The sequence below is a fragment of the Mus musculus genome, chromosome 3 (assembly GCF_000001635.26).
Source record: "Mus musculus strain C57BL/6J chromosome 3, GRCm38.p6 C57BL/6J".
NCBI lineage: Eukaryota > Metazoa > Chordata > Mammalia > Rodentia > Muridae > Mus > Mus musculus.
Window position 1 is genome coordinate 134,520,679 of NC_000069.6, and position 23,988 is coordinate 134,544,666.

A 23,988-nucleotide genomic window follows, 5' to 3' on the forward strand; every position below is an offset into this window, starting at 1 on the left:
AACAACAACAACTGTAACAACAACAAAACATGGAAGAAAAAGGGTTATTGGAATTTAGACGTGAAGGGTCAAGTCAATTACAAAGACAGGGTAAGCAAAATAACAGCTAAAGAGATGGCTTAGTTTTTAAGGGCACTGGCTGTTCTTTCAGAGGACTCTGGTTCAATTTCCAGCATTTATATGACTCAAAATCATCTGTATTCAGTGACAGTAAATCTATTGTCTTCTTCTAACTTAAGAGTACCTGGAATGAATGTGGTACACAAACATCCATGTAGACAAAATACTTGTACAGATAGAATAAGAATTAATAAATCATTTTTTTTAAAAAAAGAAGATTGGTTGGTTATTTGACATAAACATTAAAGCCAGAAGGACCTGGGAAACATATTCTAAGGCCTGAAAAAACAAAACTGCTGATCAGAATATTATGTTTAGCAAAACTATCAATTAAAGTTGCAGGATAAGTAAAAAAATATTCCATAATTAAAAAAAAAAGATGAAATAAATTGATGACCACAAGGCTAGATCTACAGAGGATACACAAAAGGGAGTTTATCAAAATACCTAAAAGATTACAGAGATAAATGGGGAATATCAGAGCAGTTAATAAACATAATGTCTAGAAAAGATCACAAAATGAATGATATAACACAATTGATTCGCAGATTTCAGTAGTAACAGAATATTAAGGATCCAAATCACCAATAAACAGACACAGACTTTAGACTGTAATGGAAAACAAAATCCTCTTTTGCTGTCTCCCATACATCATCATAGATGGAAACAAACTTGGGGTAAAAAGATGATAAAAATATATTCCAGGCAAACTGAACAAGGAAATGAGCAGGCATTACTATTTCAATATTGACAAAATAGAATGCAATGCAAAGCCAGCTAAGAGACACAGAGAAGGTTACTTCATCTCATTAAGGACAGTAAAGTTCTATACATACAGATATCAAGCACAAGCGCCTGCAGCTTCATAAAGAAAAGTCTACTGGACAGAAAGCCGCTGTTTAATGATAAACTGTGATGGTAGGTGTTTTCAAAGCCCCTTTCTCACCAATAGACAAGCAGTCTAGAGGAAAGTAAATAGAAAAATATTCAAAGTTGAAAGGTACCTCAAACCAAACAGTCCAACAGAAATCTGTAGAAACACTACCCTTAACCATGTATTTTCAGTAGCTCATGAAGCTTTCGCCATTTGTTGCACATTAGAACATAGGATAAGTGGGGAAATGAAAGGTAGGGGGTAACTAATACAGATGTATCTATTGCAAGGTCAAAGTGGACAGTATTGTCAGATCATTAGTAAAATCATCAAGAAATATTTTTGTAACAAGTCAATAAATATCAAAGTCTAAACTGAGGAATCCTTAGAAAATCCAAAGCCAACAGAAAGGAGACAGCTTTACAAGAAAACATTTTTTTCTGTGAAAGCTCACAGAGAATTAAAATTTTTAATTTTTGAATAAAAATTATGAAAATATTTCACAAACATTTTTTAAAATATTAACCTGTTACTTAATAAGGATTTTCTTTAGCACTGAAGGGAATATATTTAGGTTTAAAAACACTGAACCTAGAAGACATATGCTAAGTGAAGTAAACCATATATAAAATGTAAATAGCATATGATATCACTTTGTGTGGAGTCCATAAACAATGAACTACAAAACAGAGAGTATTTGCCATGGAATAGGTGGAGATGATATATTTTAACCATAGTTAAAAGATGAACAAGTCGTTAAATCTATGCATATCACGGAGACTGTAATGAATGAACAGCATATATACTGGAAAAGTTCTAAGATCGGAAGTGTCCTTACTTCATATAGACCACATCTGTCTTGGGGTATATGGTTACTTTCAGTCAGCCATTTCACTGTTCATGTGAAAATATAATTAGATATCCTCAATACATACCATATATATATATATAGGGAGAGATAGATATAGATTTAGATATAGATATAGATATGGATGTGGATGTGGATGTGGATGTGGATGTGGATAAGGATATAGATATAGATATAGAGATAGAGATAGAGATAGAGATAGAGATAGAGATAGAGATAGAGATAGAGATAGAGATAGAGATAGAGATAGATAGATATGTATGCTTTCTTTACAAGAATACTTCATTGAAGCTAGGAGAGAGACATCTACTTGAAAGTCAGTCCACATAAATATTTTTGTTCCTAGGAGTTTCCTCTTTTGAGACATGTCTGCTTTATCTCAATGGTCTTATGTCTCTTCAGTATTCATCAATTCTTTTATTATTAAAAATATTTCCTTAAGAATTCTTGAAAAAATGGTTCATGATTATGTCTTTATATCACATACAAAGCACAATTGAAAACCACAGTTCTGAGTGACTAAACCTATTTTTTTTTACAACTCAAGACACTCAGGTTGCACTGTTGAGTAGGTTTTAACTGCTCATGGTCTGCAGAGCTGAAACAGCTGAACGGTGACTGCAACTGTCCTCCCCAGTGAAGCTCTCCCTCAGGCATCAGTAGCCCTCAAAAGAGAAGAAACTTCTTTTTAAGCACCTGATCAACACCAAACTTGTAGATAGAGCTGTGCAAATCTGGGTAGAACCAAAATAAGTGCCTGGAATCAACACCATTGCCATCCTGCTTTAAATATAGAAATGATGCTGAAGAATTGCACAAACAAATGACTTGACTGAAGTATCCTTAGCCAGAAAAATACAGACCTGAAAACAGGTTCAGATTAATGATATTACACTGAACAATTAAAGGAAAAGAAAATAAAAAGAACACTTATGACATGCTAAAACCTAGGACAGAAACAAAGTAACAGTTCTCTAATAGTTCTATTTGCATTGTGATTTTGCATACATGTAAGTTTCAAAATACTTTCATGCCCCGGCTTAACAGTTATGAAAATGAATGAGAAAATAAAGTGAAATGATCACTAAAGAGAAAATAGGAGAAACAGAAGATGCTGTTCAAGACAGAAATGGTTTCTGCTAGTTAATACATGACAAGACCTGAGAGGAAGGAAAAGTCAGATATCAGGAGCTGCATTCCAAATCAGAAACTCTCCAAGGGTGTTCTCATTAGAGGGGAGAAAAAGGAGATTTAAGAAGCAGATATAAGAGAACCTCAAGTCCAATGCCATGCAAGTGGACATCACCAAATCCAGGTTATCAAGAGCCACTTAGCAAAATCTCATCTTTAAAAAATGGGGTCAAGTAGTTTTGATTTGCATTTCCCTGATGACAAAGGATGCTGAACATTTGAAAATTTCTCATTCATCTGAGTTTCCTCTTTGATAATTCTCTGTAAGATCTGCATCCCATCTTTAAATGGGCCATTTGTTTTCTTGCTATCTAGTTTTTTGGGTTATTTTTATTTTTTATATATTAGCCCTCTATCATATGTATAGTTGATCAAAAGACCTTTACTCATTGCGTATGTAGGCTGCTGCTTTGTCTGAGTAAGAGTGTCCTTTGCCATAGAGATGTTTTCAGTTTCAGGAGAGTCCATTTATTAACTGCCAGTCTTAGTGCCTGCAGTATACTGTTAAGTGAGTGGTTCTAATGCTGTCGCAATTCATTTTGGTTCCCAAAAGGTTGCATGCCCATATGCAAGGCTTTGGTACAGAAACAGACAAGTTGATCAACAGAATAGAACTGAAAACCCAGGATGGAATAGAATTGAAAACCCAGAAATAAAACCACACACTTACAGACACTTAAACTTTGAAAAAGGAGCCAAAAATATACGATGGAAAAAAGAAAGCATCTTCAATAAACGGTGCTGGTCTAATTGTCAGTCTGTATATAGTAAAATGAAAATAGATACATATTTGCCACCTTGAACAAAGCTCATGTCCAAGTGGATCAAGGACCTCACTATAAAACCAGATACACTGAATCTAATAGAAGTGGAAGTAGAAAAAGCCTCAAACTCATTGGCACAGGGGGAAATTTCCTAAATAGACCTCCAATGGCTCAGGCTCTAAGATCAAGAGTTGATAAATAAAACCTCTTGAAACTGGAAAGCTTCTGTGAGGCAAAACACATCATCAGTAGGACAGACCAGCAACCTACAGATTGGGAAAAAATCTTTACTAACCCTCCATCCAATAGAGGGCTTATAACCAAAATATATATTTTAAAAAACACAAGAAGGTAACCACCAAGAAACCAAACAACTGAATCAAAAAATGGGGTATAGAATGAAACAGAGAATTCACAACAGGGAAATCTTGAATGGTTGAGAAGCACTTAATGAAGTGTTCAAAGACCTTAGTGATCAGGGAAATGCAAATTAAAATGACCCTGAGATTCCACTTTACAGCAATCAGGATGGCTAAGATCAAAACCTCAGGTGACAGCACATACTGGTGAAGATGTGGAGAAAGAGAAACACTCTTCCACTGCTAGTGGGATTCCAAACTGGTACAACCACTCTGGAAATCAGTCTGGACTTTCCTCAGAAAACTGGAAACAGATCTTCCTGAAGACCCAGCTACATCATTCTTGGGCATATACCCAAAAGATGCCCCACCATGCCACAGGGGCACATGTTCCACTATGTTCATAGCATCCTTGTTTGTGATAGTCAGAAGCTGGAAACAACCCAGATATCCCACCCAGAAGAATGGATACAGAAAATGTGGTTCATTTAAGCAATGGAATACTACCCAGCTATTAAGAACAAGGACATCCTGACTTTTGCAGACAAATATATGGAATTAGAAAATATCATCCTGAGTGAGGTAACTTAGACCCCAAAGGACATGCATGGTATGTACTCACTAATAAGTGGATATTAGCCAAAAAAGTACAGAATACCCAGGATACAACCCACAGGACTCAAGAAGGTTAACAAGCCGAAGGACCCAAGTGAGGATGCCTCAGTCCCATTTGGGAAGGAGAAGAAAGCAGTTACAGGGGCAGAGGGAGGGAGGGGACAATAATGAAGATGAGCATGAAAGAAAGGAGGTCCAGTGACAGGCCCAAATTGGGATCCAGCTCAAGCTGAGACCTGGGGTCTCTGACACTGTTACTGATACTGTGGTGTGCTTGCAGACAGGAGCTTAGCCTGGCTGCCCTCTGAGAGACCTAACAAGCAGCTGAAAGAGTCAGATGCAGATACTAGCACTCAACCAATGGCCTGAAGCCCGGGACCCCTGTGGTTGAATTGGGGAAAAGCTGGAAGAAGGTGAGGAGGAGGGCAGGTGACCCCATGAGTCCAGCAGTCTCCACTGACCTGGACCCCCAAGATCTCTCGGACCCTGAGCCACCAACCAGGCTGCAGACACCAACTGCTATGATACCCCCGACACATATACAGCAGAGGACTCCCGGGTCTGGCCTCAGTAAGAGAAGATGCACCTAACCCTAGAGAGACTTGAGACCCCAGGGACTGTAGAGGCCTGATGGGGTAGGGGTGGTGGGGGTGGGGACATCCTCTTGGAGACAGTGGGCAGGAGGGAAGGAGGTATGGGATGGGGAGCGACCTGGAGGGAGATGAAGTCTGGACTGTAAAAAGGGATTAAAGAATATAAATAAATAAATTTTAAAAGTTAAAAAAAATTCTTCTGCAAACAGAAAAATAATCTGGATGTATCTTTTAAAAGAAGAAAGAATGTGGTCAAATTTACCTAAGTTACATTTGTACCTATTTAAGGTACATATAAATGGGATATGAATAAAACTAGACCTTAGCATAAATGAGTGAGGGTGCCAAGTTGGGTACCACACATTTAAAGCAGTCCTTAGGATAGATTGTTGGTACATCCATTAATACACCTTTCTCGGTACTAAAGAAATAACTATTTTGTCAATATTTAAAAAAAGATACATGATCTTTTTATTGTAAAATAATACGTGATCAACAAACAAAATTTTCATAACAGATTCATTTTCAAATCAGTAGCTAGCATAACATGAAATCATAATTTTTTATTTTACTAACTTAATTATAAAATTATTTTGAATGTATTTATAGAGTATTTATAAAGTATTTTTAAAATATTTCTATATATAGACAATCAGTAGTCAAATTTCTTTGTTATGCAGACTGGCAGTTGTCTAATAACACACATAAATATAAATCAATGATTATCATTAACATCTATAAACTCTCCTTGCTAATTCTGAGTCAATATTATGTGGAAATTATTTAAGTTTATATTTTTACAAATACTAATGATATAACCACTGCACTACTGAATTTTGCCAACATTTAGAAAGTTCAAAACACCACTGTAAGTTTTGTGGCATCATTGATTGCAATATATTAAACACACTAAATGATGGGGCAAATATCTCTTCTGACAATCCTGAATTGTTCTGTCATCTATGAATTAGACAACTGTATTTTTCAAGTCAATGGAAAAATCAAAATGATTACATAGTCTGTGAAAATCAATTAAAGTTCACAAGGAACATTATTTTACAATATGACATTTATTTCTGCTAAAGAATAGTAAAATAAAGATATTTTATTCTAGAATTCAAATCAATATATTTTAAACTACATTATAAATTAATTTGCTCAGTACAATAATTATAATATTTTAAAAAAATAATTCTAAAACCCAATTTAAGAATCACAATCAAATCATTAAACTTTGAAAATATTAGGAATTCTGAAAGAAATAATGAAATAACATTTGTTATAAAAATATAATGATGAGAATATTCTCACCAGCAATGATATAGAGATGTCAAGTGATCATTTGATGAGATGCCCAATGCTGTACTTTACATTATTAGTGAACTGAAAACTTGGGGGAAAATAAAAACACTTAAGATATCATGACATACATATTGAATTGGCTAAAGGATTGACAGTGTCAAATGATGGCAAAAGTGAGGAGTAATATTTTCAGGGAATCCAAAATGGTACACCCATTTTCAGAGCAGAGTCTAGTGGGAAACAGTTTGGTAGATTTAACAAAACAAAATGTAGTCTTGCCATCTGATCCAGCAAACACACTGCTTGAAAGTTTTCCAAATGACTTGAAAATTTGTGTCCATTAACATTCAAAACTGTGCGCAAATGTCCATATCAGCTTTATTCATAATTGCCCAAATGGAAGAAACCAAGATGTTCTTTACCAGAAGAGTGAATAAACAAATGTTGGTAATCTAAACAATGAGATATTATTCAGGGATGAAAATAAATGTGCTTTGAAGCTATAAAAATCCTTGGCAGAAGTGGAACTGCATAATGTAAAGTGGAGAGATGAGAAGTAAAGCATTCAAGAAAGTTATTCGTTTGTAACTTCAAAGCATGACACCCATGAAAAGGCAAAATTATGTAGACAGTAATTAGAATACAGACAGGGATATACAGTTAATAAGTGAGGTAGAAATCCATAGAGTTGAAACTATTTCTCATTTTAGCTTAACCTTTAACATACAACGTTATGCATCAAGCAGAACATTCGAAATATATAGACTGGAATTCACATTAGTGTAAACTGGGTTATAAGAGAATGGCTTACAAATATTGACTGGAAATATCCAACTATGTCACACCAGTGCAAAATGCCAAGACATGAGGACACTGTGTAGGGCATTCACATAGAAATATTTCTGCTCAATTTTCATGCACCAGAAAATGCTTGCAAAATAAATTAATGTTCATTAAACTACCAAATGATCTACTGAAAAATAGATCTAAATTTATATTTCAAGACATTTAAATGACCAACATGTAAATGAGAAATATTTACCAAATAAAACATCAAAGATATGCAGTTAAACTTCAGGGTTGCATCACTTCACAACTACTGGTAACTGGTTGGTAGCAGCTATACCAATGGCTATTACCAAAAAAGATAAAGATAGCAATTTGTGGGGATGGTATGAAAAGGAACCACCTACATTCTCTAGACTTGAGTAGAAACAAAAAATAATAAATTAGAATACAAACTCATGACATTACACAGAACAAAATATGAAGTTCCCTGAAAAATTATAAATTAAACTACCATATGATACATCAGGCCCACTTCTGGATACATATTCAAATGAAAGAAAGCCAACATATCAAGGAGGTATCTATACTCCTATGCTTAATTTACAACAGCCAAGAAAACTGCAAACAACCTGTGTGTGGTCTATCAACTGCTGAGTGGCTGAAGAAAATGTAATACATATACATAAGGAATTCTTATTTAGTCATAGAAAGAATGAAATCCCGTTAGTTCTGAAAAAGGGTGGACTGGAAATCATTATATTAAATGAAATAAGCCAGGCACAGCAATTGAATTATTTCATGATCTCACTGAGTTGTGGAATCTACAAAAATTAGTCTCATAGAAACTGATCAATGGATGCTATTTGCTATACACAAACGCAGCAAGTTTCAGAGTGCTATTGTTAAGGAGTATAGATAATAGTAAACAATTCTTTTAGAAAAAAAAGAGAGAAAATAATTCTCCATATTTCCCCAGTAAATATAAAACAAGATTTATTTATGTAATGTAATGTAATATAAACATTATACATTGCATACAGGTATTATAACAGGTAATGAAAACACTGAATTTTATACAATACTGTATGTGAATTAAAGATCAATTATGATTTAAACATTCAAATCTATATTGTTAATATCAAAAGGTTGGTTATTTAAAATTGATATTATATTCTATAAAAATAAAGTTGAGGGACATATATCAACTAAAAAAATCTCAAGATTCCAACTCATTTTCAGGTTCTCCTTATTTTTTTTTAATTAGGTATTTTCCTCGTTTACATTTTCAATGCTATCCCAAAGGTCCCCATACCCACCCCCCCAATCCCCTACCCACCCACTCCCACTTTTTGGCCCTGGCGTTCCCCTGTACTGGGGCATATAAAGTTGGCAAATCCAATGGGCATCTCTTTGCAGTGATGGCCGACTAGGCCATCTTTTGATACATATGCAGCTAGAGTCAAGAGCTCCGGGGTACTGGTTAGTTCATATTGTTGTTCCACCTATAGGGTTGCAGACTCCTTTAGCTCCTTGGGTATTCTCTAGCTCCTCCATTGGGGGCCGTGTGACCCATCCAATAGCTGACTGTGATCATCCACTTCTGTGTTTGATAGGCCCCGGCATAGTCTCACAAGAGAGAGCTATATCTGGGTCCTTTCAGCAAAATCTTGCTAGTGTATGCAATGGTGTCAGTGTTTGGAAGCTGATTATGGGATGGGTCCCTGCATATGGCAATCATTAGATGGTCCATCCTTTCGTCACAGCTACAAATTTTGTCTCTGTATCTCCTTCCATGGGCGTTTTGTTCCCATTTCTAAGAAAGGGTAAAGTGTCCACACTTTGGTCTTCGTTCTTCTTGAATTTCATGCATTTGGCAAGTTGTATCTTATATCTTGGGTATCCTAAGTTTCTGGGCTAATATCCACTTATCAGTGAGTACATATTGTGTGAGTTCCTTTGTGATTGGGTTACCTCACTCAGGATGATGCCCTCCAGGTCCATCCATTTGCCTAGGAATTTCATAAATTCATTTTTTAATAGCTGAGTAGTATTCCATTGTGTAAATGTACCACATTTTCTGTATCCATTCCTCTGTTGAGGGCATCTGGGTTCTTTCCAGCTTCTGGCTATTATAAACAAGGCTGCTATGAACATAGTGGAGCATGTGTCCTTCTTACTGGTTGGGACATCTTCTGGATATATGTGCAGGAGAGGTATTGCGGGATCCTCTGGTAGTACTATGTCCAATTTTCTGAGGAACCGCCAGACTGATTTCCAGAGTGGTTGTACAAGCTTGCAATCCCAACAACAATGGAGGAGTGTTCCCCTTTCTCCACATCCTCGCCAGCATCTGCTGTCACCTGAGTTTTTGATCTTAGCCATTCTGACTGGAGTGAAGTGGAATCTCAGTGTTGTTTTGATTTGCATTTCCCTGATGATTAAGGATGTTGAACATTTTTTCAGGTGTTTCTCTGACATTCAGTATTCCTCAGGTGAGAATTCTTTGTTCAGCTCTGAGCCCCATTTTTTAATGGGGTTATTTGATTTTCTGGAGCCCACCTTCTTGAGTTCTTTATATACATTGGATATTAGTCCCCTATCTGATTTAGGATAGGTAAAGATCCTTTCCCAATCTGTTGGTGGCCTTTTTGTCTTATTGACGGTGTCTTTTGCTTTACAGAAGCTTTGCAATTTTATGAGGTCCCATTTATCGATTCTTGATCTTACAGCACAAGCCATTGCTGTTGTAGTCAGGAATTTTTCCCCTGTACCCATATCTTCGAGGCTTTTCCCTACTTTCTCCTCTATAAGTTTCAGTGTCAGTGGTTTTATGTGGAGTTCCTTAATCCACTTAGATTTGATCTTAGTACAAGGAGATAGAAATGGATCAATTCGCAATCTTCTACATAATAACCACCAGTTGTGCCAGCACCATTTGTTGAAAATGCTGTCTTTTTTCCACTGGATGGTTTTAGCTTCCTTGTCAAAGATCATGTGACCATACGTGTGTGGATTCATCTCTGGGTTTTCAATTCTGTTCCATTGGTCTACTTGTCTGTCACTATATCATTACCATGCAGTTTTGATCACAATTGCTCTGTAGTACAATTTTAGGTCCGGCATGGCGATTCCTCCAGAGGTTCTTTTATCCTTGAGAAGAGTTTTTGCTATCCTCGGTTTTTTGTTATTCCAGATGAATCTGCCGATTGCCCTTTCTAATTCATTGAAGAATTGAGTTGGTATTTTGATGGGGATTGCGTTGAATCTGTAGATTGCTTTTGGAAAGATAGCCATTTTTACTATATTGATCCTGCCAATCCATGAGCATGGGAGATCTTTCCATCTTCTGAGATCATCTTTAATTTCTTTCTTTAGAGACTTGAAGTTCTTATCATACAGATCTTTCACTTCCTTAGTTAGAGTCACGCCAAGGTATTTTATATTATTTGTAACTATTGAGAAGGGTGTTGTTTCCCTAATTTCTTTCTCAGCCTGTTTATCCTTTGTGTACAGAAAGGCCATTGACTTGTTTGAGTTAAATTTATATCCAGCTACTTCATTGAAGCTTAGGAGTTCTCTGGTGGAATTTTTAGGGTCACTTATATATACTATCATATCATCTGCAAAAAGTAATATTTTGATTTTTTCCTTTCCAATTTGTATCCCCTTGATCTCCTTTTGTTGTCTAATTGCTCTGGCTAGGACTTCAAGTACAATGTTGAATAGGTAGGGCGAGAGTGGACAGCCTTGTCTAGTCCCTGATTTTAGTGGGATTGCTTCCAGCTTCTCACCATTTACTTTGATGTTGGCTATTGGTTTGCTGTAGATTGCTTTTATCATGTTTAGGTATGGGCCTTGAATTCCTGATCTTTCCAAGACTTTTATCATGAATGGGTGTTGGATTTTGTCAAATGCTTTCTCGGCATCTAACAAGATGATCATGTGGTTTTTGTCTTTGAGTTTGTTTATATAATGGATTACGTTGTTGGATTTCCGTATATTGAACCATCCCTGCATTCCTGGGATGAAGCCTACTTGGTCAGGATGGATGATTGTTTTGATGTGTTCTTGGATTCGGTTAGCAAGAACTTTATTGAGGATTTTTGCATCGATATTCATAAGGGAAATTGGTCTGAAGTTCTCTATCTTTGTTGGGTCTTTTTGTGGTTTAGGTATGAGAGTAATTGTGGCTTCATAAAATGAGTTGGGTAGAGTACCTTCCACTTCTATTTTGTGGAAATGTTGGTGAAGAACTGGAATTAGGTCTTCTTTGAAGGTCTGATAGAACTCTGCACTAAACCCGTCTGGTCCTGGGATTTTTTTGGCTGGGAGACTATTAATGACTGCTTCTATTTCTTTAGGGGATATAGGACTGTTGAGATCATTAACCTGATCTTGATTTAGCTTTGGTACCTGGTATCTGTCTAGAAACTTGTCCATTTCATCCAGGTTTTCCAGTTTTGTTGAGTATAGCCTTTTGTAGAAGGATCTGATGATGTTTTGGATTTCTTCAGGATCTGTTGTTATGTCTCCCTTTTCATTTCTGATTTTGTTAATTAGAATGCTTTCCCTGTGCCCTCTAGTGAGTCTGGCTAAGGGTTTATCAATCTTGTTGATTTTCTCAAAGAACGAGTTCCTTGATTGGTTGATTCTTTGAATAGTTCTTCTTGTTTCCACTTGGTTGATTTCACCCCTGAGTTTGATTATTTCCTGCCTTCTACTCCTCTTGGGTGAATTTGCTTCCTTTTCTTCTAGACCTTTTAGGTGTGTTGTCAAGCTGCTAGTGTGTGCTCTCTCTAGTTTTTTTTTGGAGGCACTCAGAGCTATGAGTTTTCCTCTTAGGAATGCTTTCATTGTGTCCCATAAGTTTGGGTATGTTGTGGCTTCATTTTCATTAAACTCCAAAAAGTCCTTAATTTCTTTTTTTATTCCTTCATTGACCAAGGTATCATTGAGAAGAGTGTTTTTCAGTTTCCACATGAATGTTGGCTTTCTATTATTTATTTTGTTATTGAAGATCAACCTTAGTCCATGGTGATATGATAGGATGCATGGGACAATTCCAATATTTTTGTATATGTTGAGGCTTGTTTTGTGACCAATTATGTAGTCAGTTTTGGAGAAGGTACCATGAGGTGCTGAGAAGAAGGTATATCCTTTTGTTTTAGGATAAAATGTTCTGTAGATATCTGTTAAGTCCATTTGTTTCATCACTTCTGTTAGTTTCACTGTGTCCCTGTTTAGTTTCTGTTTCCATGATCTGTCCATTGGTGAAAGTGGTGTGTTGAAGTCTCCCACTATTATTGTGTGAGGTGCAATGTGTGCTTTGAGCTTTACTAAAGTTTCTTTAATGAATGTGGCTGCCCTTGTATTTGGAGCATAGATATTCAGAATTGAGAGTTCCTCTTGGAGGATTTTACCTTTGATGAGTATGAAGTGCCCCTCCTTGTCTTTTTTGATTATTTTGGGTTGGAAGTCGATTTTGTTAGATATTAGAATTGCTACTCCATCTTGTTTCTTCATACCATTTGCTTGGAAAATTGTTTTCCAGCCTTTCATTCTGAGGTAGTGTCTATCTTTTTCTCTGAGATGAGTTTCCTGTAAGCAGCAAAATGTTGGGTCTTGTTTGTGTAGCCAGTTTGTTAGTCTATGTCTTCATATTGGGGAGTTGAGTCCATTGATAAAGAATGAATTTATGAAATTCCTAGCCAAATGGATGGACCTGGAGGGCATCATCCTGAGTGAGGTAACACATTCACAAAGAAACTCACACAATATGTACTCACTGATAAGTGGATATTAGCCCAAAACCTAGTATACCCAAGATATAAGATATAATTTGCTAAACACATGAAACTCATGAAGAATGAAGACTAAAGTGTGGACACTATGCCCCTCCTTAGATTCGGCAACAAAACACCCATGGAAGGAGTTACAGAGACAAAGTTTGGAGCTGAGATGAAAGGATGGACCATGTAGAGACTGCCATATCCAGGGATCCACCCCATAATCAGCATCCAAACGCTGACACCATTGCATACACTAGCAAGATTTTATTGAAAGGACCCAGATGTAGCTGTCTCTTGTGAGACTATGCCGGGGCCTAGCAAACACAGAAGTGGATGCTCACAGTCAGCTAATGGATGGACCATAGGGCTCCCAATGGAGGAGCTAGAGAAAGTAGCCAAGGAGCTAAAGGGATCTGCAACCCTATAGGTGGAACAACATTATGAACTAACCAGTACCCCGGAGCTCTTGACTCTAGCTGCACATATATCAAAAGATGGCCTAGTCGGCCATCACTGGAAAGAGAGGCCCATTGGACTTGCAAACTTTATATGCCCCAGTACAGGGGAACACCAGGGGCAAAAAGGGGGAGTGGGTGGGCAGGGGAGTGGGGGTGGGTGGATATGGGGGACTTTTGGTATAGCATTGGAAATGTAAATGAGCTAAATACCTAATAAAAAATGGAAAAAAAAGAGATATTTTAAAAAGTAATTGTTGTTTCCTGTTATTTTTGTTGTTAAAGTTGGCATTCTGTTTTTGTGGCTGTGTTCTTTTAGTTTTGTTGAGGGATTACCTTCTTGTTTCTTCTAGGGCATGGTTCCCGTCCTTGTATTGGTTTTTTTCTATTACTATCCTTTGAATGTCTGGATTCGTGGAGAGATAATGGGTGAATTTAGTTTTGTCGTGGAATACTTTGGTTTCTCCATCTATGGTAATTGAGAGTTTGGCTGGGTATAGTAGCCTGGGCTGGAATTTGTGATCTTTAGTGTCTGTATAACATCTGTCCAGGCTCTTCTGGCTTTCATAGTCTCTGGTGAAAAATCTGGTGTAATTCTGATAGGCTTGCCTTTATATGTTACTTGACCTTTTTCCCTTACTGCTTTTAGTATTCTATCTTTATTTAGTGCATTTGTTGTTCTGATTATTATGTGTCTGGAGGAATTTCTTTTCTGGTCCAGTCTATTTGGAGTTCTGTAGGCTTCTTATATGTTCATGGGCATCTCTTTCTTTAGATTTGGGAAGTTTTCTTCAATAATTTTGTTGAAGATGTTTGCTGGTCCTTTGAGTTGAAAATCTTCATTCTCATCCACTCCTATTATGCATAGGTTTGGTCTTCTCATTGTGTCCTGGATTTCCTGATGTTTTGAGTTAGGACCTTTTTGCATTTTCCATTTTCTTTGATTGTTGTGCCGATGTTCTCTATGGAATCTTCTGCACCTGAGATTCTCTCTTCCATCTCTTGTATTCTGTTGCTGATGCTCGCATCTATGGTTCCAGATCTCTTTCCTAGGGTTTCTATCTCCAGCGTTGCCTCACTTTGGGTTTTCTTTATTGTGTTTACTTCCCTTTTTAGGTCTAGTATGGTTTTGTTCATTTCCATCATCTGTTTGGATGTGTTTTCCTGTTTTTCTATAAGGACTTCTACCTGTTTGGTTGTGTTTTCCTGTTTTTCTTTAAGGACTTGTAACTCTTTAGCAGTGTTCTCCTGTATTTCTTTAAGTGAGTTATTAAAGTCCTTCTTTATGTCCTCTACCATCATCATGAGATATGCTTTTAAATCCAGGTCTACCTTTTCAGGTGTGTTAGGGTGCCCTGGAGTGGGCAAAGTGGGCGTTCTGGGTTCTGATGATGGTGAATGGTCCTGGTTTCTGCTAGTAGGATTCTTACGTTTACCTTTTGCCATCTGGCAATCTCTGGAGTTAGTTTTTATAGTTGTCTTTGTTTAGAGATTGTTCCTCTGGTGATTTTATTACCCTCTATCAGCAGACATGGGAGTCTAGCTCTCTCCTCTGAGTTTCAGTGGTCAGAGCAGTCTCTGCAGGCAAGCTCTCCTCTTTCAGGGAAGGTGCACAGTTATCTGGTGTTTGGACCTCCTCCTGGCTGAAGATGAAGGCCCAAAACAGGATCTTTCCCAGAAGCTGTGTTGCTTTGGCCAGTAAGGTGGCCGGTTGTCTGGAGCCGAAAATGGCTCTGCCTCAGAAGGTCTCTGGCTCTTGCCTTTCCCAGAAACTGCTGGCCTCTGTATCCCACACCCTCAGCCATGCAGCCTGCCCTCCGCAGAGTCCCGGAGCCAAGGTGGCTCCCTCAAAGCCTGAGGCAGAAACCTCTCGGGCCAAGCGGACCCCTGTGCTCTCACCAGGAAGGTGGCTGGTTGTCTCGGTTCTCCTTATTTTATCTTACAAATTTACTTTAAACATATTAAAAGAATGAAAAAAGTCATGAATTTCTCATGTCCAATATGAGTAAATAATTTAATTGATGACAACTTTATTACAACTACTTCAAAATTAATGTCAAACTGATCATTACAAATGTTATTAAAAAGAAATCACGTTTCGGTGACAAATTTTCTCATATTAAAAATATAAGATTTATCTATAAGTTACTTCCAGTTAGCATATTGCTTATTACTTTTATTACTGTCTGTGTATACAGTGCTTTAGAAATTTGGGATCAACTATGGAAAGTACAACTGTTCTAAATTGGCCTGTATATAAGCATCTTAACCTCAAGTCCTGCCGGGTGGGGGGGGAGTTAATATTAAATGAGGATGGAAGACAGACTGTAGGTAATTAGACACATGAGTCACAAATGAAATATAAAATTTAAATCTCAACTCCATCATATTATTTTTCTTTTGGGGAGTACTATAAGTGAATAAAAATGTAATTGAGAAATGGGAACAAAACACCCATGGAAGGAGTTACAGAGACAAAATTTGGAGCTGTGACAAAAAGATGGACCATCTTGTGATTGCCATATGCAGGGATCCATCCCATAATCAGCTTCCAAACTCTGACACCATTGCACACACTAGCAAAATTTTGCTGAAAGGACCCAGATATAGCTCTCTCTTGTGAGACTATGCCGGGGCCTAGCAAACACAGAAGTGGATGATCACAGTCAGCTATTGGATGGGTCACAGGGCCCCCAATGCAGGAGCTAGAGATATTACCCAAGGAGCTAAAGGGAACTGCAACCCTATAGGTGGAACAACAATATGAACTAACCAGTACCCCGGAGCTCTTGTCTCTAGCTGCATATGCATCAAAAGATGGCCTAGTCGGCCATCACTGCAAAGAGAGGCCCATTGGACTTGCCAACTTTAGATGCCCCAGTACAGGGGAACTCCAGGGCCAAAAAGGGGGAGTGGGTGGGTAGGGGATTGGGGGGGTGGGTATGGGGGACCTTTGGGATAGCATTGAAAATGTAAATGAGGAAAATACCTAATTAAAAAAAGTATCCAGTTAGACAGCTGGATATTTTAGCTGGACAGCTAGGAAATGCCCAGCATATGTATGATGTTACAATCAAAAAAAAAAAGGTAATTGATGTTGAAAGTTTAAAACCATAGACAAAGCCATGGCTTTAGAATGGTCTTTTTTACTCTACAGAAAGATGTTCACGGAAATATAGAGAAATTAGGTCTAGTCAAGTGTGTAAGTGTGTTAAACTCCAAGTAATCAGAATGATCTTGGAAAAAATTAGTAAACTTAGCATGGATCAATTTCAAAATATCTTATACAGTAACGAAACTAAGAGTGTTTTTCAGGGCAGAATTCTCATAGAAGTTATATCAAATTCTAACAGACTTCCTTTATCTGTGCATTGTATATACTCATGAGTTAATTAGAATAAAGTGACTTTTTAAAAAGAAAAAACTTATATCTGGTATCCCAATACTAATATGTAGAAATAAATCAGATCTGTATGAAATTGAGCATGCAAAGGAGATTTAAATGTATAGCTACATTTATGTAGGTTTCAATATTTATAATTATGTTGTCAAATAATAAATATATCTATGATGCAGAGAACCCCTGACATAGTTGTAAATTATCCAAGTTGAAGTCTTGCCTAGTTACTTATCCTTAGATTTAAAGATTATATGTCTATTCTTTTGTTTTGTTACTATTTTTATTAGATATTTTCCTCATTTACATTTCCAATGCTATCCCAAAAGTCCCCCATACCCTCCCCCCCACTCCCCTACCCACCCACTCCCACTTTTTGGCCCTGGCATTCCCCTGTACTGGGGAATATAAAGTTTGCAAGTCCAATGGGCCTCTCTTTCCAGTGATGGCCGACTAGGCCATCTTTTGATACATATGCAGCTAGAGTCAAGAGCTCCGAGGTACTGGTTAGTTCATAATGTTGTTCCACCTATAGGGTTGCAGATCCCTTTAGCTCCTTCGGTACTTCCTCCAGCTCCTCCATTGGGGGCCCTGTGATCCATCCAATAGCTGACTGTGAGCATCCACTTCTATGTTTGCTGGGCCCCGGCATAGTCTCACAAGAGACAGTTCTATCTGGGTCCTTTCAGCAGAATCTTGCTAGTGTGTGCATTGGTGTCAGCATATGGAAGCTGATTATGGGATGGATCCCCGGATATGGCAGTCTCTAGATGGTCCATCCTTTCATCACAGCTCCAAACTTTGTCTCTGTAAACCACCAACAGATTGGGAAAGGATCTTTACCTATCCTAAATCAGATAGGGGACTAATATCCAATACATATATAAAGAACTCAAGAAGGTGGGCTCCAGAAAATCAAATAACCACATTTAAAAATGTGGCTCAGAGCTGAACAAAGAATTCTCACCTGAGGACTACCGAATGGCAGAGAAGCACCTGAAAAAATGTTCAACATCCTTAATCATCAGGGAAATGCAAATCAAAACAACCCTGAGATTCCACCTCACACCAGTCAGAATGGCTAAGATCAAAAATTCAGGTGACAGCAGATGCTGGTGAGGATGTGGAGAAAGAGGAACACTCCTCCATTATTGGTGGGATTGCAAGCTTGTACAACCACTCTGGAAATCAGTCTGGTGGACTGATCAATTTTCCTCAGAAAATTGGACAGAGTTACTACCGGAGGATTCCGCAATACCTCTCCTGGGCATATATCCAGAAGATGTTCCAACCGGTAATAAGGACACATGCTCCACTATGTTCATAGCAGCCTTATTTATAATAACCAGAAGCTGGAAAGAACCCAGATTCCCCTCAACAGAGGAATGGATACAGAAAATGTGGTGCATTTACACAATGGAGTACTACTCAGCTATTAAAAAAATGAATTTATTAAATTCCTAGGCAAATGGATGGACCTGGAGGGCATCATCCGGAGGGAGGTATCCAATCACAAAGGAACTCATACAATATGTACTCACTGATAAGTGGATATTAGCCCAAAACCTAGGATACCCAAGATATAAGATACAGTTTGCTAAACGCATGAAACTCAAGAAGAATGAAGACCGAAGTGTGGACACTTTGCCCCTTCTTAAAATTGGGAACAAAACACCCATGGAAGGAGTTATATGTCTATTCTTAATATAAACCCTTTATCAGTGGAGCAGCTGGGAAATGATCCTTTCAGTCGCTATCTGCACCCGGATACTAATGTTGTTCCACAGCCCTCTGTACCCAGGTCTCTCCAGAAAAGACCTTGTCGTCTAGTTGTGCTAACACAGGCCTACAGGCACACAGGAGGGACAAGCTCCAGCCAGAGACAGCAAGACAATCTAACATCAGAGATAACCAGATGGTGAAAAAAAAGCACAAGAAGCATACCAACAGAAACTAAGGATATTTGGCATCATGAGAACCCAGTTCTCCCACCACAGCAAGTCCTGGATACCCCCAACAAACCAGAAAAGCAAGATTTGGATTTAAAATAACATCTCATTATTCAGATAGAGGACTTTAAGAAGGGCATAAATAACTCCCTTAAAGAAATACAGGAGAACACAGGTAAACAGCTAGAAGCCCTTAAAGAGGAAAAACAAAAAATCCCTTAAAGAAGTACAGGAAAATGCAACCAAATAGGTAAAGGAATTGAACACCATCCAGGATCTAAAAATGGAACTAGAAATAATAAAGAAATCACAAAGGGAGACAACCCTGGAGATAGAAAGCCTAGGAAAGAAGTCAGTTATCATAGATGATATGTTAGAGATATCACCAACAGAATGCAAGAGATAGAAGAAAGAATCTCAGGTGCAGAAGATACCATAGAAAACATTGACAGAACAGTCAAAGAAAATGCAAAATGCAAAAACCTCCTAACCCAAACATCCAGGAAATCCAGGACACAATGAGAAGATCAAACCTAAGGATAATAGGTATAGAGGAGAGTGAAGATTCCCAGCTCAAAGGACCAGTAAATATCTTCAACAAAATTATAGAAGAAAACTTCCCTAACATAAAGAAAGAGAAGCCCATGAATATACAATAAACCTACAGAACTCCAAATAGACTCAACTAGAAAAGAAATTCCTCCTGTCGCATAATAATCAAAACACCAAATGCACTACACAAAGAAAGAATATTAAAAGCAGTAAGGAGAAAAGGTCAAGTAATATATAAAGGCAGACTTATTAGAATTACACCAGAGTTCTCATCAAAGACTATAAAAGCTGGAAGATCCTGGACAGATGTCACACAGACCCTAAGAGAACACAAGTGCCAGCCCAGGCTACTATAGCCAGCAAAACTCTCAATTACCATAGATGGAGAAACCAAGGTATTCCATCACAAAAAACAAATTTACACAAAATCTTTCCAAAAATTCAGCCCTCAAGTGATAATAAATGGAAAACTCCAACACAAGGAGAAAAACTACACCCTAGAAAAAGCAAGAAAATAATCTTCTTTATCAAATCAAAAAGAAGATAGCCAAATAAATATTAATTCCACCTCTAACAACAAAAATAACAAAAAACAACAATCATTTTTTTTCCTTGAAATCTCTTAATATCAATGGACTCAATTCCGTAGTAAAAAGGCATAGACTAACAGACTGGATAGGTAAACAGAACCCAACATTTTGCTACATTCAGGAAACAGTGATAAAGACAGACATTACCTCAGAGTAAAAGGTTGGAAATCAGTTCTCCAAGCAAATGGTTCCAAGAAACAAGCTGGAGTCCTAATATGGAATAAAATTGACTTTCAACCAAAAGTTATCAAAAAACAATAAGGAACAACACTTCGTACTCATCAAAGGAAAAATCTACCAAGAAGAACTCTCAATTCTTAACATCTATGCATCATATGCAAGGCCACCCACATTCATAAAAGAAACTTTACTGGCGCTCAAAGAACACTTTGTACCTCACACAATAATAGTGGGAAACTTCAACACCCCACTCTCATTAATGGACAAATCATGGAAATACAAACTAAGTAGAGACACATTGAAATTAACAGAATTTATGAACCAAATGGATTTAACAGATAGCTATAGAACATTTCATCCTAAAACAAAAGAATATACCTTCTTCTCAGCACCTCATGGTACCTTCTCAACAGTTGACCATATAATCGGTCACAAAACAGGCCTCAACAGATACAAGAAGACTGAAATAATCCCATGCATCCTATCAGATCACCATGAACTAAGGCCGGTCTTCAATAACAACATAAAAAATAGAAAGCCCACATATATGTGGAAGATGAACAATACCCTACTTAATGATAACTTGGTCAAGGAAGAAATAAAGAAATTAAAGAGTTTTTTTTTTTAGAATTTAATGAAAATGAATCTACAACACACCCAAACTTATAAGACACAATGAACGCAGTGCTAAGAGGAAAACTCATAGTTCTGAGTGCCTCTAAAAAGAAAGTGGGGAGAGCATACACTAGCAGCTTGACACCACACCTGAAAGCTTTAGAACAAAATGAAGCAAATACATTCAAGAAGTATAGATGGCAGGATATAATCAAACTCAGGGCTGAAATCAAGCAAGTAGAAACAAAAAGAACTATAAAAAGAATCAACCTAACCAGGGGCTGGTACCTTGAGAAAATCAGCAAGATAGACAAACCCTTAGCCAGACTAACCAGAGGGCACAGAGATTATATCCAAATTAACAAAATCAGAAATGAAAAGGGAGACATAGCAACAGAGACTAAGGAAATTAAGAAAAAACAAAAAACAAAAAACAAAAAACAAAAAAACCTTAAGATCTTACTACAAAAGCCTATACTAAACAAACTGGAAAATCTGGAGGAAATGGACAATTTTCTAGACAGATACCAGGTAACAAAATTAAATCAAATTCAGATAAACAATATAAACAGTCCCATAACCATTAAAGAAATAGAAGTAGTCATTAATAGTATCCTAACCAAAAAAAAAAAAAAAAAAAAAAAAAAAAGCCCAGGACCAGATGGGTTTAGTGCAGAGTTCTATCAGACCTTCAAAGAAGACCTAATACCAATGCTCCTCAAACTATTCCACAAAATAGAAACAGAAGGAACTCTACCCAATTCATTCTATGAAGCCACAATTACTCTGATACCTAAACCACACAAAGACCCAACAATGATAGAGAACTTCAGACCAATTTCCCTTATGAATATGGATGCAAAAATACTCAATAAAATTCTCACAAACCAAATCCAAGAACACATCAAAACAATCATCCATCATGAGCAAGAAGGCTTCATTCCAGGGATGGAGGGACGGTCCAACATATGGAAATTCATTAACATAATCCAGCATATAAACAAACTCAAAGACAAAAACCACATGATCATCTCCTTAGATGCTGAGAAAGCATTTGACAAAATCCAGCACCCATTCATGATAAAAGTCTTGGAAAGATCAGGAATTCAAGGCCCCCACCTAAACACAATAAAAGCAATCTACAGCAAAAAAAGTAGCCAACATCAAACTAAATGGAGAGAAACCTGAAGCAATCCCACTAAAATCAGGGACTAAGCAAAGCTGCCCACTCTCTCCCTACCTATTCAATATAGTACTTGATATGTAAATAAAGAAAATATCTAAAAAAAAAAAAAAAAGAAAAAGCAAAAGAAAAGAAACTTTATCAAGAATATAATCTAAAACCTTATTTTTAACCTGTGGCTCATCATCTCATTTCTTTACTAATATTATTCAAAGTTAAAATGTTTTCAATTTTGGCAAAGTTCAGTTTATCTGCTCTGAAACTTAGTTCTGTTATTCATTTAAAATTACTGTATACTGTGACGTAATATTGTTCTCTTTTGGTTTGAAGTATTAAATGATTTGTTCCAGACTCATATAGGAGTAGGCCAAGAAACTCACTCACTATTGCCAAAAGTATAAATAATTATAAGTAAACTCTCTTTCTGGGATTTAGAGTCTGCTCCATAACGTCTATGAAAATTCTGCCTTAAAAAACACTTGTTTCTATAGTATGGGATATATTGATATCAATCCATGGTAAGTTCACCAATTTTTTGCCTAAATTATTTTGATTACTTCCAGTTTAACACAAAGAGAGCGACAGAGAGAGAGAGAGAGAGAGAGAGAGAGAGAGAGAGAGACAGACAAAGACAGAGACAGAGAGACAGAGAGACAGAGAGACACCGTACAGCACTTCACTGCACCACATCCCTTCCCATCACAGAAGTTTGATAACATTTACAAGGAATTTTTAACTTAATTTGGATGAACTCACCCCTTGGCAAGAGTACATCTTTCAGTACAGGACGTAAACCCTCTTTCAGAATTAAAGTAATCTTCCTTTAGCTTTGCAAGTCATATTTGATGGCTGCCAATCTTCATATTGCATGCTTCTTAGGTTCATTTCTGTCTTACTTTGAACATTTCTTTGTGGTTTGAGCTGTTTATGCAGATTAATTTTTGATTATCCATTGCTACTTCTCTGCTTTATCTGGATAAACATACTCTGTGCTATCCTTTTCAATAATTAATTTTATTTCATTGATTTTTTTCTCTTATTTTTTCATTCTTTCCTCTTAAACTCATTAAATTTTTAGTAATAGTATCTTATTTTTCTGACTTTATGACCTATAATGTTAAATATTGTTTTCATGTTATTTTGGGCTATAACTTCCATATGCACATTTTCCTTTAAAATTATCTAAATATAATCTAATATCTTCTCATATACATAATTTTGGCACTTCCAAGTGCTAACATTTTCCATTTTCTCTGAAGATATCTTCTTTGTTTATAGTTCCATGAATTTCAAAATGCTCCTTAATTGTTTTTGATCTAGATTCCTAATTTAATTCTGTTCTGGTCAAATGTGTTAGCTAATAAAATCAAATATAGCATGGACTCGTAACTATACTGTAGAATCTGTCAAGTTTTAAAAGTACTGAAATGTCCCACGATAGTTGATTAATTTTTTTATTTGTTCAATTCTCCAAGTTTTGTTTCATGGATTTGATAATTCTTTTGGAAAATGCCTAGAAATATATATATATGTATCATATATATATCTTTATTAGAAACAGATTCTTTTGGTCAGTAGATAGATGGATACTAGATCAATGGGGAGAGAGAGAATAGATGAATGGATAGATAGATAGATAGATAGATAGATAGATAGATAGATAGATATGAGAGATGATAGACATATAGATGTCTTAGAGATTCTCATTATCAGTATATAATATTTTAAGTTCATGTATTTAAGAGACTTTTTATCATGAAATACTCTTTGACCTAATAAAAGTAATTTTCCTAATGCATATTT